This window comes from Centroberyx affinis, unplaced genomic scaffold (assembly GCF_046629955.1).
Source record: "Centroberyx affinis isolate AG114_WGS23_722 - 3 ecotype Tasmania unplaced genomic scaffold, CSIRO-AGI_Caff_v1 ptg008172l_1, whole genome shotgun sequence".
Taxonomy (NCBI): Eukaryota; Metazoa; Chordata; class Actinopteri; order Beryciformes; family Berycidae; genus Centroberyx; species Centroberyx affinis.
The window spans coordinates 69,466-82,966 of record NW_027284068.1 but is presented as its reverse complement, the minus strand read 5'-3'; the positions used below and the strand labels follow the sequence as shown (position 1 = coordinate 82,966).

General features: G+C 40.6%; 1 protein-coding gene across 1 annotated transcript in view; it reads left to right on the top strand.

The window, feature by feature from the left end:
* The window catches only part of LOC139640020 (glutamate receptor ionotropic, delta-2-like), a gene marked incomplete at its 3' end in the record, with an annotated part of 349,988 nt that overhangs the window by 268,073 nt on the left and 68,414 nt on the right, over positions 1-13,501 (top strand). The gene's annotated exons all lie outside the window — the stretch shown is intronic.

Below are 13,501 nucleotides of genomic sequence, written 5' to 3'. Positions count from 1 at the left end.
CCCGTTGTATCTTGATGTAATGACTTCAGTGTAAATTTACATTTTGGCTGACTGATAGTTAATTATGTAGAGTACTCTTATGAAGAGAATTATGTTGAGAGCATATTGGATTAAATGTCAATGTCTTTTAAAATGATAGAAAATGACTAATTACAACAGGCAAATATATGAGAATATGGTTCATTTTCTCTCTGCTCTCGTACTTTGTTTGTCTTTCTCTGCACTCACTCTTTTCCGTTTGCTTACCGACACGTGAAGACTCACTAACACTCACTCACACACACTCTCTCAACTTTATTCGCATTCACACAACCAGAGGGCACTGGGCTGGCTATGCACTGTCGACACAAATTGAAGGGGAGAAAATGACAGTGATTAACATGAGGATTTGTGGGAAGTTTGAGTTAAATCCCTTGATTTATGTAGATTTTTTCCTCTTACATACCTCAGCTTGTGCGTCATTGCTGTGATTTCTTTGTGTTGGCAGTGGAGCATGGGAAGAACACGTTGACCCTTGTAATTGTGGGATGTGGAGGTGAGGATGTAAAATGGAGGGGAGGGGATGATGATGGCATGACAGACAGGGAGAAGGAGGGACGGAAGGGGGAAGGAAGGGCGCTGAAGTTCATTTCAAGATGAGGAAGAAATGGAGGGTGGGACGGCTGTGAAAAGAGAGTGAAGGGGTGTGAAATGGAAAGGGGTGAGGTAAGGAAATGGGAGGTAAAATGGCAGGAGGTGGAAACAAGGAGGGATGGGGGAAATTATGGGATGGTTCTGCCCTTTTCTAATGAAGGAGAGATGCCAGGAGAGGAGAGAAGGAAGGAGCAGAGAGGAAGGCAGCAAATGAGGAGGGAGGGAAGAAAAGATGGGAAATCAAGGGACAAGACAGTGGGGAGTTTTTTGGAGGCAAACTATGAGATGAGGAGAGGGAACATCAAGGGGCTGTGGAAAGAACAAGAGAAGAGGCGAGGGAACAAGGACAGAGAAATACAGAAAGGGAGAGAGACAAGAGCTGATAGAGAAATGGATAACATGGGTGGAGAGATATAGAAAGCAAAAAATGGAAAATAAGAGGTGATTCAGAGGTAAGGGATGGAAAAAAACAGGACAGACAGAATGAGTGAAAAACAAGATAGAGAGATAAGTGGGTGTAGAGGGCAAGGAAGCTATAAAGACGGAAAAGCCAGATAGGTCAGAGCCATGTGCATGAGTGTTAATTGGAGACAAACTCTGAAGCTTGCACTATAATTTGCATTGTAATGGATTGGAAGTCCATACTTTAGCTTTTTAACCTAGGGTTGCAAATGTGGCAATGACACCGATTATTTCCTATTTGGTTTACTAGCTAATATTCAGGGTGGTTTCATAGTAAATTCTGATTGATAAATGTGTCACCTCTTACACTTATTTTTGGGATGTGACCAGAATGTGACAGACCATCATTAGCTCCTATTAGGGCAACGATAATCTGACCGACTTGTTTTTGCTAATTAGCATTAGTGCTTCCCTTGAGTGAGTGATGGTCACATCTCAAAATATGTTGACACATTTATCACTCAAAATTTACTATGAACATTAGCTAATAAACCTCATAACAAATGACAGTTGGTGTCATTGCCAAGATAGAACACTTTGAAACTCAAAAAACGCCAAAACTAAGGTATGGGTTCCCCTCCATGATAATAGAAATTTGCTGCAGGCTTTAGAGTTTATCTCCTATTAACACCCGTGCACATGGCTCTGACCTGTTTGACTTTCCCTTCTTTACTGGTTCCTTGTTAGAGGGCAGTGAGGGAGTGATTTAGAAGGACAAGGAGGAAAAGAGGGATAGATAAAGAAACATAAGGGGATGATGTGGAGTGTGAAGGATGAACGCTTGAAGAGGATAAATAGGGGAGGAAAGAAGAGAGGAGGGTGGGGGGTGGGGGGGATAGAGTAGGCGAGGCAGAGGATAAAGAAGTAGAGGGGTACTGGCATGAGAGGTATCCAATTGTTACCCTTTGCTTGAAAAAGAAATTGGTGCTTCAAGACAAGCAATCAATGGAAGAAGACGAACACACACACATACACAAACACACACACACACACACGGAAAGTGCAAATCCGTCTTCCGAAGTAAACAGTGCTACAAGTTGATATTTGAAGTTTTCTTCCGCCTGTAAGAGTGCCGTTCAGATTGTGTCTACACACACACACACACACACACACACACACACATTTGTACAAACAGTGTCCAAATACCGTATCCCTGATGGCAGTTACTACTGATAAAATGTTATATTAGTCATATGCCAACTTCTAGCTCCACCTGAAGCACAGTTGGGTGTTGGTAAATGCCAAAAGTTCTCCAGAATTCTCCAGTTTCCAGAATCTTGTCAATCAGACAAAAGGATAAAAGTCTCCCTGCAGTCTATCTCAGTAATATGAACAAACTCAAACCATACTGAAAGGGATTTTGGCGCCAATTTTCAGTGAGATAACACAATTTTCAACACACACACACACACACACACACACACACAAGAAGTGCAAATCTGTCTTCCGAAATAGACAGTGCTACAAGTTGGTATTTAAAGGATTCTTCCAACTGTAGATTGTGTCATCACACACACGTACATGCACACGAGCGCACGCACACACACACACACACACACACACACATGGAGAGAGAGAGAGAGAGAGAGAGATAGCATCATCTGCCTTCCAGTTTGCAGTGCAGTTAAAAGGACACTTCAAGGGCTTGGCTCTGTCTCTCTCCTTGAACTTTATCACCAGACAGAGATGGCATTATGTTCTTATCTCAACAAACAGGGTGTGTGTGTGCGTGTGTTTGTGCGTGTACGTTTGTGTGTGTGTGTGTGTGTGTGTGTGATGTGTGATGACATTAAGGTTTTATCTGTGCACATTGAGCTGGAAGCACAATGATTATGGAGCATTACTGCTAACGGACTGAAAGGTTGACTGTGTGTGTGTGTATGTGTTTGTGTTTAAGGAGCAGTAAAGGTTAGAGTTATTGACTGGTGCTAGTACGACCACTAATGGGGATGCCGGGAAGTACTTGAGGCGATACCAATTTTGTGTGTGTGTGTGTGTGTGTGCTTTGTCTTTCAGTTTCCCAATGTGCTTATCTTTGGTCTCTCTCTCCTGTCTTTGTTTCCCTGACACGTACACAAACACTCGCATATGTCACACACACACACACACACACACACACACACACACACACACACACACACACACACACACACACACACACACGCACTCCCCTCCCCGCACACACTTCATGCACAATAAGCATCTTTTAGCTCCCTACTCTCGCATCTTCATGATTCAATTTCTCCATCAATCTATCTTTCCCTTCATCCAGCAAATGCCCCCCCCCCCCACAGTATGGCAGCACCAAAGCACACACACACAGACACACACATACACACTCCCAGACGTAACATAAAGCTATACAATCTTCATGAGAATGGTAACAGAGGCGGGAGTGCGGTGTTTAGAGCGAGACAATTGAATAAGTGGGATGAAAAAATGAAATGCCCTATCTCCTTCCTTCCCTTCCTCCATATTTACTTCTGCCGCTTTGGATTGCGGAATGTTTTTTGGGCCGTTGCATCCTCTGGTAATTCATGCACTCAGTTCTTAATGGGATTCATGCTATTGGAGATGTATTAGACGTGAAATTGGAATTGTCTTGGGTGAAAGAGAGGGGGGGAGGAAGAGATGGAGGAAGGAAGAAACGAGAGAGAGATGGAGCACAAGGAAATAGGGAATGGGAGAGGGCGGTTTATATAATAAGAGAGAAATGGAGACAGAGAGAGAGAGAGAGTGCAATGGAGAAGGAGAAATGGGGAGAGGATAATGGGAGGGAGACTGGGGAAAAGACAGAAAAATATGGGATAAAGCAGAATAGATGCCACAGAGTTGCCTTGAGTACTTTGCTGACAACTGATGATAAAAAGTTGAAGGCTTTTCTTTTCCAAAAGCCTCCTATTGTGTTTGGGTGGGTGGCCACAAACGGTATGGTAGCTTTTAAGAGCTATAAGAGTTGCATGTGACATCTACATTGTTGTGGAAAGCATTGTTTTTTTTCTTTTTTTATTCCTGCACAGAGCGCAATCATAAAGCACTGTCAGATCCAGACAGCAAAAGTTCTGGAGAAACAATTGAGCTTTTTGATATCATCCTTGTAATTGGAGTTGTCTTGTAATTACTATAATTTTGTACAGACAGGTTTAGCTGTGTGTTTTCAGAATCATGACTCATGCATCTTTAGATATGTTTATGGATCGCAGAGAGAAATGTCCTCTAAACACTATAATTTACACAGTGCATTCAGCCACAGACACTCAAGGACAAAGACACGCATGTGCGACATGGTCAAAGTAAAAAAAAAATGCAAATGGCACCAAGTTTCAGTTTTTGAATGCACATAATATCCACCTTGCTGGTAATCCACACAGCAGTATGTACCTCCATTTCATACAGACATTTTGTTTCATTTGCCCGGTCTCCCCCCACCCCCCTCTCCTTAGGCTTTAGTTTTCTTCCTTCTTTCCTTCCTTGCTCCGTTTGTTCCTTCTGTCCTCCTTTCCTTCCTCCTTGTGTTTGGGTGTTTCATCTTGTTTGTTTCCTTCCTTCAGTCCCTATGTCGTTTGTTCATTCCTTCATTCATTCCTTTGTTCATTCAGTTCTTCCTTCCTTGCTTGCTTCCTTCTGTACTCCCTTCATTTCCTTCTACGTTCTTCCCTCCTTACTTCCCTCCCTTCCTCCCAACCATTCATCCATCCATCCATCCACCCTTCTTCTCGTTCATTTTTCATTTCATTTTTCATCTTTCCAGCAGTTTATAATCCCTTTGAATCTTGCTGACTGGAACTGGAACTGAACTGTGTCCCTCATATCGTGATGAAAATGGACAGTTCTCTATTATGCTGTGTCATGAAAAACACACACAGAGTCCCATTTCCAGACACTCCGACCCATGGAGACCCTCCGCTGTCTGTGTGTGTATGTGCATGTTTGTATAGGTGTGTGTATTGACGTGTGCGGGTGTTTGAGTGTCGTGTGTGTGACATTGACTTTGGCCTTGACTTGAGCAGCTGGATATATTTCTGGTGATCAAATGTTTTTTCTTCTCTTTTCATCACTTCTTGTTTTGTATTCCATGATGAAACTGGGGGGAGGAGTATGAGCCGTTCTCTTTCTGTCCATCCCTCCGTTCATTCATTCATTCATTTGTTTTATTCATTCGCCAGTCCATCCGTCACATGCAATATCTCAGGCAACACTGATCCGATGTTAACAAAATGACGTGTTTACCGTTGCTGTACTTTACACCTTGTTCTTCTCACCTCCTCTTTTTTTCTGCTCTGTCCTCTTCTCCTCTGTCGCCTCCCCTTCCCTCTCCTTTCCCCTCATTCTGTCCTCTCAACACTCCTCTCCTCTCTCCTGTTCCCGTCACTTACTGTTGTGTTCCCCTCAGACTGTTTGTGTGTCTAGCCATGGTGCTGGGTTGATAAGACTGTGGATTATTCCCCTCTAATCCTCTCCCAATACACTGGAGGCTCTCTCTTTCTCTCTCTCTCTCTCTCTCTCTCTCTCTCTCTCTCTCTCTCTCTCTCTCTCTCTCTCTCACACTCACACACACACACACACACACACTCATACACTCATATGCACACGCATAAACATACGAATATGAGCACATGCACACGTGTATGCGCACTTGTGCACACATCCATACCCCCACTGTCATTCTCTCTCTCTCTCTCTCTCTCTGTCTCTCTCTCTCTCTCTCTGTCTCTCTCTCTCTCTCTCTCTCTCTCTCTCTCTCTCTCTGTGTGTGTGTGTCTCTGTAGCAGGGTCAGACTGAGGGTCAGATAGACTCCCTCCCACAGGGCCTGAGGCTCAGCAGGAAATAAAGGAAGGAATAAAATCATTTGTTAATTGAAAGAAGGTCAGAACATGTAATCTGTCTTTTGGGCCCATTGATCCATTATCTCATGGTCATCTCAGCTTTGCTTTGATTTTGGGTCACGGTGCCCCTCTGCATCGATTTTGCAGTCAGCATTTTGTGTCAGAGGTTTTTCGTTTAATGAGGTGTTATGTATGTGATCCCAATAGACAATGTATAAGCAGCCCATAGGTCTTAGTAAGAGCAGAAGAAAAAAAAAGTGCATCATGATTTTTTTGTCAAGTCATTTTTAACCATAAAGACTACTACTATGGAAAACGCTCAGATCAGGGTCATGTAGGGTTAAAATTACATTACTGTAGATATTCTGTTCTTGTGCAAATCCAGTCATTATGAAAAAACAAGGAAAATCTCAGAGGTGTCAGTTTTTTATCTCTAAAGTTACTCCATTATGTTGTAATACAACATCACGTCTTCCTCCTCCGATTTGGATGACGGGAAAAAACACAATGTATACAATGTAAAAACAAAAATAGGTTAAATTTTTGTCCTTTTTTCAGGTGTTTAACACAACTATACTACAGAAAGGCTCATTCAATTCAAAATGTCTACTCAATTTCTTTGTAATGGAAAAGTGATGCTGAACAATCGTATGAGGTATTAATTCCTATCAAAGCAAGAAAGACATACAGTAGGAACAATGTCCAGGGGTCAATTCATTTTAAATTGAATTAATTAAGTATGCAAATAGAATGTGCATGTCACTGCTGTAAGCGTTCCCGTTTGATTACTTCTTATGCCGGAGTAGACCACTTTTTAATGTTAAAGACTTTTCAGCATTTGAAATTAGAGCTGAACCATGCCCTGTCTGCAGTGTTGCCTATCTGTTAAACATGGCACACACAGCCAACTGCACAGCACAGTGGGGTCAGTTCAGATCAGGAGCAGATTAGCATGCTGCAGAACTAGTTAGGCTGGTTAGATTTTTGTTTATTTCCCTTTGAGGCATGGGGCAGAAAAATGCAAAATCCCCCAGCGGTTTGGATGACAACTATACCATATGTTTCAACCCCTGGAGGCCAGATCAGATGTGTAATTCAGGACCATAACAGCTGTTACTCTCCACCATATACAGCTGGTTATTCCCTTCAATGCTCACTCACTCAAAGACCAACCCTTAACCTGGTGGCACATGGCACTACTCTGACCTTTCTCTTATTCAATAATGATATGATTTTATCATTAATACATACATTTTCCATGGCAACACATTCTAATGCAAATTCTGTTTGCTTTTTTAAATTTTTTTTATTTTATTGATGTTTTTGCGTAAATCTTACAATATAGTACAGTACGTATAGTACGTATAGTACAATATAGTACAGTCCTTACATTGTATAAACCATCACCATCATACAGATTTACATTATTTTTCCATCCATTCATCAAAGGTAATAACAGTGGATGACTTCCAATGTCTCAATGCAATTCTACATCCTGTTGTCGTGGCCATTCTACACCACAGTCTTTGGTATTTAGATAACCCTATTATCTTCTGGTAACAGTCCAAGTAAGCACACCGCTGGAGAGTTAGGTGATTTCTCATTCAACACTTTACTCAAAAATAATACAATTTTGTTCCACATATATCTTATTTTCTCACATTCATACAACATATGTACCAATGTACCCGTTTCTTTATCACATCTCCAACAGGTGTCACTATTTCTGTCTTAGTTTGGACAATTTACTGGGAGTCCAGTAACATCTATTTAAAATTTTAAACAAGATAAATTGTGACTGTGCTTCCCGAGAGCATTTATACCACATGGCCACTAGGTTGTTCCTTGCGTCTTCAGAAATATCTTCACATATATCGTTTTCCCAACTCAATTTCAAACCTTTCAACTTGGGTGCATGAGCATCCCTAATAAAATCATAAAACCTTGAAGCACTCCCACTTCTGTGCCAACTTCTATAAAATAATTCTTGAATCCCAGTTATAGGGTCATCAAATTCTGTTTGCTTTATGCACTAATATGTCTGTAATCATTTAGGCCAATCTGGGTGTCCCCTGACTCATTTTAAATAACCTGAGAAATTATTTCTGTAAAATGATAATTTATGCATCAGAAATAGCAGTGAATTTTAGAAATGAGGTATTCTGTCAAATAGCAGATCAATGGTAAAAAAAAAAAGAGGGGGAAGAACACAGGTTATGAGTCACATGAAGAGGGAATCTTTTATGCAAAGTTCTTAAATCAGACTGAGACAACACCTGGATGGCAGTGCTAACATGGGTTTAAACTTGAACACTGAACAACAGTGAAAACTGAAGTAAATACTGAAATACTGACTACTGAATTTCTATGATTCTATGATTTTCATTGTTCCATTTCGCCATCATTGATCACAATAACAAAAAAAAAAATGTTCCACATTCATTCACTCTCAATAGTGTCTGGTTTGCAAACCAAAGATTACTTTGAGACAGGTAAAGTGCACTGTGCTTTTTGTGCTCTGCTTTCAACACCTTTAAAACTCTGTTATTAGAATCACTCTGCTCTGCTCTTGACATTTTGGAAACATGATTTTTATATTGATGAGAAGTTGCTCTTTTCATCTCAGTTTGCTGCTGAAAAAAGACTTAATGCTATTGATACAAATAGCTTAGGGTGTCAGTACATCATTTATGAGATTGTGATTATTGGTTTGCTACACGGACGAATGGGTTCCGTGCGCGCGTGTGTATGTGTGTTTGTGCTTGCATAGTGTGTGTGTGTGTGTGTGTGTGAGAGAGTGCGATTATGTATATGTGAGCGTGTGCATATGGCCTTGTAAGCTTACCTGTTTTGTTTGAGGTTATGGTTGTTTGTCTGCCTTTATGTCTGTATAGGTAGTGTGTATATGAGGTTATATATACTGGAAGTATGTGTGTGGTTGTCGATTGACACATGTGAATCTATACCTGTATATCTAATGTTAGGAACAATTGACCTCTTTTGTACCTTTCATAAAGTGCGGTCAGGGAGTTGGGTGGTGGGAGTGACAGATGGATGGCTGGACGGACTGGAGAGAGATGAGAAGGAAAGAGGTAGAAGAATCATTTCATACAGGGTCAAAGATTAGTCAACCTGTAGAAGCAGAGCTGGCTCACAAACACACTGAAGTGCACTGGTGAACACACACACACACACACAGACACACACACACACACACACACACACACACACACACACACACACATACACACACACACACACACACACACACACACACACACACACACAGACACACACACAGAGCACATCTAACCTTGCCATAGGCAATTTCAGATGGTATAGAAGCTGACATTTTAGGGCACAGGTTAATCTTTTAATTCACCTGTGTTCTGCTCTCTTCTGCTCAGTTTTTATCTGCACTGACATGACCTCCTGTCAATCCTGTAAGTATTGGGCCGCTGAGCTAATGCTGGGCATTTTTTGTTCCTGCAGTTGTAAAAACCTTTTACAGAGGCCAATAAAAGCCTGTAATCTAATGATGATAGGCTGTTCTTCTGGCTCATATTCCACTTTTAAAGTTATATTGATATTACACTTTAGATGAGTCAACAGCATTACTTGGGCTTACTGGCCCGTGCTTGGATGCGAAAATATCTTAAGTGTCTCCCTACAGTGTCTCAATTAAAAACTTTATTATTGTAACCCCAGTGACTTTTTGTGAAGGAGTGCATAATGTTTATTAAATAGTTCGCTTCTCAAGCCTAATCTTAAGAAAATAAAGATGTAAGTTAACAACGAAGTCTAACAGTGTGCGGTTGGATAATTCCTTTATATGAACTGTCTTATTCCTGCGACCAACCTGCACCTGATCATAAGTGGCTGTGCACGGGCATCTTGACAACTAACTTCTGTTTACTAAATAGTGTTTGCAGGAAAGGGTCTATATTTAGTGATATTTAGGGTTACATGACAATTAATTGTAAATTGATTAGATGCTATGTCATGGTATTTTCTCCAAACATTTTATTGTTAATCCTTTTGAGCTAGTAGTAACTAAATAGTTGCCAGCAAACAAGAAAAGACATAGACAGCTAGTGATAGTTGCAGCACTGTTTCTAACTAGCTCGAAAACTAGCGGTCCAACTGAGTTTTTGAATCCCACAAAAACAACCTTCTCTTTGAATTTTGTATGGATTTGGAAATATTACCAATCATATAACTGTACAATTACTTGAGAAACACCTCCATTAATGGGTCTGTGGAAATAAGGGTAGGGTATGTAGGGATTTTAGTAATAATGGGATTAGATTAATTGTTATATGCCTTAACACATTTCATTTGAATGTGGAAGTCATTTTTAACACATGATGTAGTGAATCGAGCTGCATGACAGTATTCAATAAACACAACAGACAGTTACAGAGACCAACACACCAGAATCTTGTTAATTCAGTCCCAAGATATCTGAAATGACCAGTTTCCAAACAAGTATAAAAGGCTATCAAACAGTATGTAACTAAGTGCTAGAATACTCCATCACTTTGTTGTAAATGCTTGCGTTAAACTATATTTCAACTGCAAATTAAACCATACGGGTTGTTTGACAATATGTGCATGTACGCGTTGTTTGAAGTAAGTTTACCCCTTGCTATTTAAATGTGATTGACCTGAACATTATACTGGTTTTACCAACCTCCATATCTGAGGGGCTCAGATTAGCAACAATACACAACAAATGCAGTTCCTATCTCTTCCAAAGTATTTCGCTGTATATAATATGTAAAATATTGTTTCTTCCTGTAAAATATCTTCCTTTATACAATATGTTTCTGTACAGAGAGCAAAGAAAGATATTTCCCCACTCTAATAGATTAGACAAAGGGTTCATAAATCTGGCATTTTTCTTCTTTTCTTAATCCCACACAGACAGTATTTAATTTGCATTATCATATGCTCCCAGTTAATCCAGCATTAGATGACAGTTTCATTTAGAATTTCACTTAAACGATTAACCTTGAAAAATACCCCTTGGCATGATAGTATGGCAGTTTTATTGTATAGTCGAATCCCATTATTGCAAAGAATTTAAACAGATCACAAATAAAGTGGCGTGTAAATTGTAAGGAACACGCAGAAAGAAATGCAAGCGTGCTCATGAATTGAATCTAAATGGTTCTATTAGCCTCCAGTTATTGACCAAGCCCTGATTGATAGATGGGTGTTTAATGTGGGGTATGCATGTACAAGGCAAATGTGTGAAATGTAAAATAATTCCTCTTTATTAAAAAAAGCATTTAGTGAGACGAATCAATCAAAGGACACACACACAGAGAGACTGTAGAATTCACACACACACACACACACACACACACACACACACACACACACACACACACACACACACACACACACAATGTTTACCTTAGACAAATGAAGACAGCTTATTCTATTTGTTCCAACCATTGATCTGTTCATATCTAAATGTCAAGTTGCATATTGTCATATTTGCCAGTGTTGGCAGTGATATATGTGTGTGTGTGTGTGTGTGTGTGTGTGTGTGTGTGTGTGTGTGTGTGTGTGTGTGTGTGTGTGTGTGTGTGTGAATTCTACAATCTCTCTGTGGATACGGCAGTACTTGGATCTGTGATCTGATCGATGAGAGGAAAGTTTGACATGCACACACATACACACCTAATCTTGCATGCCTGTGCACACACACACTCCTAGGATGATAGATGTCCTGTATTTTGGCCCCGACCCCTGTTACCCTCTGCCATCACAACATATAGTATCAAAGACTCTCGCTGTCCTAGCATTATATTACATGTCAGAGAGAGAAAGAGAGAGAGAGGAGGCAAGCATAGAAGCAAGGAGAGAGAGAGATGGAGAGAGTGTGTGAGAGAGAGAGAGAGAGTGAAAGCTGCTGAGAGATGTCCGCTGAAAGGACAAAAAAAACTGAATGACTCTCCTTTTTTCTCCTTTTTCATCAGAAAGTGAGTGATTGATCAATAAAGCCGATGCTGTGTGTGGTGGGGTGGTGAGCAGGGTGAGACCTTGTCAAGATGAGGTTTGGTGGCTTTTGTTGAGTGTGGCAGCTCTCTGTGTGCTAGTGTGTGTATGTGTGTGTGTGTCTCTGTGTGTGTGTGTGCGTGTGTGTGTGTGTGTGTCTGTGTGTGAGAGAGAGAGAGAGAGAGAGGGAGACAGAGAGAGAGAGAGAGAGAGCAAGACATGGGGAGGCCTTGTCAAATGGGGTTTTGCAAGGAGGCAATGGCCTTTAAGAGTCACTGACATACACGCATACACTTATATGCACAGACACACACTCCTGCATTCTCTCTGTCTTTCTTTATCTCTCTCTTTCTCTCTCTCTCTTTCACACACACATACTCACACACACACACACACACACGCACACACACACACACACGCGTACTCACAGCCCTTTAAAGACTGTGAAGATCAGTGGTGTGTGACCATGGCGAGATCAGACTAATTAAACAGACAGTAATGGGGGTGATTTAGAGTCATTAGTTATTGGGAGAAAGCACAGAGCCCTTTGACACCCCTTTGACTCCTGTCATGGAACGGTCCAGTGCACACAAGACTTTATTACATGGCCCCCTGAGACCTCAAGAAATATCACAAATTACATAAGCAACAATATGTAGAAAATCACCAATTTTTTTCTCCAATCTCCACATTAACTTGCTTATGAAGTTAAACTACTGAAGTTTTTTTTTTTTTTTTTTTTTTTATGGACTAAAACTTTTGTGAGCACAATTTATCCATGTTTTAATGGATTTATTAATCATATGCCGTTTGATGGAGGTACCAAATTCGGAGAACACTTTCATCAAAATGTATGCAATTACTCTGCATTACCATGAGTGCATACATTTTAAGCATGGGCGGCCCCAGTGGAATTTAAAGTCCTAACTCTGGTATAATATGTGGAGTTGATAGTTTACTTAGAGGTCTCTGAACCTTTTGTCTGAAAGTTTTCTTTTAATTGTTTTTTATCTGTGTTTATATTAAAAGACAACAAATTTTGTGTTACTTTCAAAACAAAAGTATTCTAAGAACATGAAGGCACAGCATCAACCAATATGGCCCTAACCCTTTGACAAGATACACAGATGCCTTGAAAATGAAACATCATTTTTACTGTTTATTCTCTGGGGATTGTGTGTGTTTGCTGAGAGTCTATGGACCTATGGACCTTTGTAGGCCTTGCATAAAACCCAGAAGCCACCTATACCCCACCTTGATGTGAGCGATAGCTGTCATATCCCACATGTATGTGTGTGTCTTTATCTGACAGCAGCTATTATATATCTAATCTCCTTTCATTGTGATGTGACATTTCCCTTTGCTTAATGTCTGTGGGGAGGATATAGGCTAGATCCCAAGGCTGACAAAGTTCACTATGTGTGTGTGTGCATGTGTATACTCATATAACATGACAGGGAAAACACAAAGGGCTTCAGCTTGGCAGCCTTTGCAGTTAGCGTGCTCACATAATGCATGCTAATGGAGTGTGTGTGCCTGCGTCCGTGTGTGTTTGTGTTCGCCTGCATGC